The 5055-nt window shown below is 41.8% G+C and overlaps 1 non-coding gene across 1 annotated transcript; it reads left to right on the forward strand.

Moving 5' to 3' along the window:
- The first annotated feature begins 887 nt into the window (after positions 1–887).
- LOC130956053 (small nucleolar RNA R71) lies at positions 888–995 on the forward strand. The gene has a single exon (XR_009076993.1). It is a non-coding gene; the product is annotated as a small nucleolar RNA R71 (small nucleolar RNA).
- Positions 996–5055: the final 4060 nt, after the last annotated feature.

Raw genomic sequence — 5055 nt, forward strand, 5'->3', positions numbered from 1 at the left:
ATGGTCTCATTTTGAGCCTCAGATTCCCATGGTTCCTCATTGGGGAACTCAGTGGAGGTCAGTGCACGCCCACTGAGGTCTTCCTCAGTGGCGTTCACTTCCTCTCCTTCGTCTCCAAATTCGGCCATGTTGATGGCCTTGCACTCTCCTTTTGGATTTTCTTCTGTGTTGCTTGGAAGAGTACTTGGAGGGAGTTCAGTAACTTTCTTGCTCAGCTGTCCCACTTGTGCCTCCAAATTCCTAATGGAGGACCTTGTTTCAGTCATGAAACTTTGAGTGGTCTTGATTAGATCAGAGACCATGGTTGCTAAGTCAGAGGGGTTCTGCTTAGAATTCTCTGTCTGTTGCTGAGAAGATGATGGAAAAGGCTTGCCATTGCTAAACCTGTTTCTTCCACCATTATTGTTGTTGAAACCTTGTTGAGGTCTCTGTTGATCCTTCCATGAGAAATTTGGATGATTTCTCCATGAGGAATTATAGGTGTTTCCATAGGGTTCTCCTAGGTAATTCACCTCTTCCATTGAAGGGTTCTCAGGATCATAGGCTTCTTCTTCAGATGAAGCATCCTTAGTACTGCTTGGTGCATTTTGCATTCCAGACAGACTTTGAGAAATCAAATTGACTTGTTGAGTCAATATCTTGTTCTGAGCCAATATGGCATTCAGAGTATCAATCTCAAGAACTCCTTTCTTCTGATTAGTCCCATTGTTCACAGGATTCCTTTCAGAAGTGTACATGAATTGGTTATTTGCAACCATTTCAATTAGCTCTTGAGCTTCTGTAGGCGTCTTCTTCAGATGAAGAGATCCTCCAGCAGAGCTATCCAAAGACATCTTGGATAGTTCAGAGAGACCATCATAGAAAATACCTATGATGCTCCATTCAGAAAGCATGTCAGAAGGACATTTTCTGATCAATTGTTTGTATCTTTCCCAAGCTTCATAGAGGGATTCTCCATCCTTCTGTCTGAAGGTTTGGACTTCCACTCTAAGCTTACTCAATTTTTGAGGTGGAAAGAACTTTGCCAAGAAGGCATTGACTAGCTTTTCCCATCAGTCCAGGCTTTCTTTAGGTTGTGAGTCCAACCATGTCCTAGCTCTGTCTCTTACAGCAAAAGGGAATAGCATAAGTCTGTAGACCTCAGGGTCTACCCCATTAGTCTTGACAGTGTCACAGATTTGCAAGAATTCAGCTAAGAACTGATGAGGATCTTCCAATGGAAGTCCATGGAACTTGCAATTCTGTTGCATTAGAGAAACTAATTGAGGCTTAAGCTCAAAGTTGTTTGCTCCAATGGCAGGTGGTGCGCGAAATTGTGAACAATACTTTTCACAACTCTCATAATCCCTGGTCATGAACTCCAAAAACTTGGTGGTTCAATTCCATGGCATTACACAACTTCACACAACTAACCAGCAAGTGCACTGGGTCGTCCAAGTAATACCTTACGTGAGTAAGGGTCGATCCCACGGAGATTGTTAGCATTGAAGCAAGCTATGGTCATCTTGTAAATCTTAGTCAGGCAAACTCAATTGTATATGATGATGAACGAAAATAATATAAAGATAAAGATAGTGATACTTATGTATATCATTGGTGTAAGAGCTTCAGACAAGCGTATGAAGATGCCTTCCCTTCCGTCTCTCTGCTTTCCTACTGCCTTCATCCAATCCTTCTTACTCCTTTCCATGGCAAGCTTGTAGGGTTTCACCATTGTCAGTGGCTACCTCCCATCCTCTCAGTGAAAGCGATTGCATATGTCCTGTCACGGCATAGCGGAATTCAGCTATCGGTTCTCGGTTAGGCCGGAATAATATCCATTGATACTTTTGCGTCTGTCACTAACGCCCTAGCCTGCTAGGAGTTTGAAGCACGTCACAGTCATTCAGTCATTGAATCCTACTCAGAATACCACAGACAAGGTTAGACCTTCCGGATTCTCTTGAATGCTGCCATCAGTTCTTGCCTATACCACGAAGACTCTGATCTCACGGAATGGTTGGCTCGTTTGTCAGGCGAGCACTCGGTTGTCAGGCGATCAACCATGCATCGTGCAATCAGGAATCCAAGAGATATTCACTAAGCCTCAGATGCTTGTAGAACAAGAATGGTTGTCAGTCACCTTGTTCATGAGTGAGAATGGTGATGGGCGTCAATCATCACCTTCATCAAGTTGAAGAACAAGTGATATCTTGGACAAAGAACAAGTGGAATTGAATGGAAGAACAATAGTAATTGCATTAATACTCGAGGTACAGCAGAGCTCCACACCTTAATCTATGGTGTGTAGAAACTCCACCGTTGAAAATACATAAGAACAAGGTCTAGGCATGGCCGAATGGCCAGCCTCCCAATGATCTAAGATAGCATAAAACAAAGATAGCTACCAAAGTCTCTCTAATACAATAGTAAAAGGTCCTACTTATAGAAAACTAGTACATAGATGAGTAAATGACATAAAAATCTACTTCCGGGCCCACTTGGTGTGTGCTTGGGCTGAGCAATGAAGCTTTTTTCGTGTAGAGACTCTCCTTGGAGTTAAACGCCAGCTTTAGTGCCAGTTTGGGCGTTTAACTCCCAATTAGGTGCCAGTTCCGGCGTTTAACGCTGGAATTTCTTGAGGTGACTTTGAACGCCGGTTTGGGCCATCAAATCTTGGGCAAAGTATGGACTATTATATATTTCTGGAAAGCCCAGGATGTCTACTTTCAAACGCCGTTGAGAGCGCGCCAATTGGGCTTCTGTAGCTCCAGAAAATCCACTTCGAGTGCAGGGAGGTCAAAATCCAACAGCATCTGCAGTCCTTTTGAGTCTCTGGATCAGATTTTTGCTCAGGTCCCTCAATTTCAGCCAGAAAATACCTGAAATCACAGAAAAACACACAAACTCATAGTAAAGTCCAGAAAAGTGAATTTAACTAAAAACTAATAAAAATATACTAAAAACTAACTAGATCATACTAAAAACATACTAAAAACAATGCCAAAAAGCATACAAATTATCGCTCATCACAACACCAAACTTAAATTGTTGCTTGTCCCCAAGCAACTGAAGATCAAATAAGATAAAAAGAAGAGAATATGCAATGAACTCCAAAAACATCTATGAAAATTAGTATTAATTAGATGAGCGGGGCTTTTATCTTTTTGCCTCTGAATAGTTTTGGCATCTCACTTTATCCCTTATAATTCAGAATGATTGGCTTCTTTAGGAACTTAGAATCCAGATAGTGTTAATGATTCTCCTAGTAAAGTATGATGATTCTTGAACATAGCCATTTATTGAGTCTTGGCTGTGGCCCAAAGCACTCTGTCTTCCAGTATTACCACCGGATACATACATGCCACAGACACATAATTGGGTGAACCTTTTCAGATTGTGACTCAGCTTTGCTAAAGTCCCCAATTAGAGGTGTCCAGGGTTCTTAAGCACACTCTTATTTGCCTTGGATCACAACTCTTATTCTTTCTCCTTTTTTTTCGCTTTTTTTTTCGAATAATTTTTTTTTTCGGTTTTTGCTTGCTTTCTTTCTTGCTTCAAGAATCATTTTTTTATGATTTTTCAGATCCTCAGTAACATGTCTCCTTTTTCATCATTCTTTCAAGAGCCCACATTCATGAACCACAAGTTCAAAAGACATATGCACTGTTCAAGCATACATTCAGAGAACAAAAGTGTTGCCACCACATCAAAATAATTAAACTATTATAAAATTCAGAATTCATGCAATTCTTTCCTTTTCAATTAAGCACGTTTTTATTAAAGAAAGGTGATGGATTCATAGGACATTCATAACTTTAAGGCATAGACACTAAGACACTAATGATCACAAGACACAAACATGGATAACATAAAGCATAAAAATCGAAAAACAGAAGAATAAAGAACAAGGAAATCAAGGAACGGGTCCACCTTAGTGATGGCGGCTCTTTCTTGCTCTTGAAGATCCTATGGAGTGCTTGAGCTCCTCAATGTCTCTTCCTTGTCTTTGTTGCTCCTCCCTTATGATTCTTTGGTCTTCTTTAATTTCATGGAGGAGAATGGAGTGTTCTTGATGCTCCACCCTTAGTTGTCCCATGTTGGAACTCAATTCTCCTAGGGAGGTGTTTAATTGCTCCCAATAATTTTGTGGAGGAAAGTGCATCCCTTGAGGAATCTCAAGGATCTCTTGATGAGAGGGGTCTCTTGTGTACTCCATCCTTTTCTTGGTGATGGGCTTGTTCTCATCAATGGGGGTATCTCCTTCTATGTCAACTCCAACTGAATAACAGAGGTGACAAATGAGGTGAGGAAAGGCTAACCTTGCCAAGGTGGAGGTCTTGTCCGCCACCTTATAGAGTTCTTGGGCTATAACCTCATGAACCTCTATTTCTTCTCCAATCATGATGCTATGAATCATGATGGCCCGGTCTAGAGTAACTTCGGACCGGTTGCTAGTGGGAATGATTGAGCGTTGTATGAACTCTAACCATCCTCTAGCCACGGGCTTGAGGTCATGCCTTCTCAATTGAACCGGCTTTCCTCTTGAATCTTGCTTCCATTGTGCGCCCTCTTCACATATGGTTGTGAGGACTTGGTCCAACCTTTGATCAAAGTTGACCCTTCTAGTGTTGCTCATCTCCTTGCATCATAGGCAAGTTGAACGCCACCCTCACACTCTCCGAACTAAAATCCAAGTATTTCCCCCGAACCATAGTGAGATAATTCTTTGGATTCGGGTTCACACTTTGGTCATGGTTCTTGGTGATCCATGCATTGGCATAGAACTCTTGAACCATCAAGATTCTGACTTGTTGAATGGGGTTGGTAAGTACTTCCCAACCTCTTCTTCGGATCTCATGGCGGATCTCCGGTATTCACCCTTTTTGAGTGAAAAGGGGACCTCGGGGATCACCTTCTTCAAGGCCACAACTTTATAGAAGTGGTCTTGATGCACCTTGAGAGGAATCTATCCATCTCCCATGACTCGGAGGTGGAAGCTTTTGCCTTCCCTTTCCTCTTTTTAGAGGTTTCTCCGGCCTTGGATGCCATAAATGGTTATGGAAAAACGAAAAA

Source organism: Arachis stenosperma, chromosome 1 (assembly GCF_014773155.1).
Source record: "Arachis stenosperma cultivar V10309 chromosome 1, arast.V10309.gnm1.PFL2, whole genome shotgun sequence".
Classification (NCBI taxonomy): domain Eukaryota; kingdom Viridiplantae; phylum Streptophyta; class Magnoliopsida; order Fabales; family Fabaceae; genus Arachis; species Arachis stenosperma.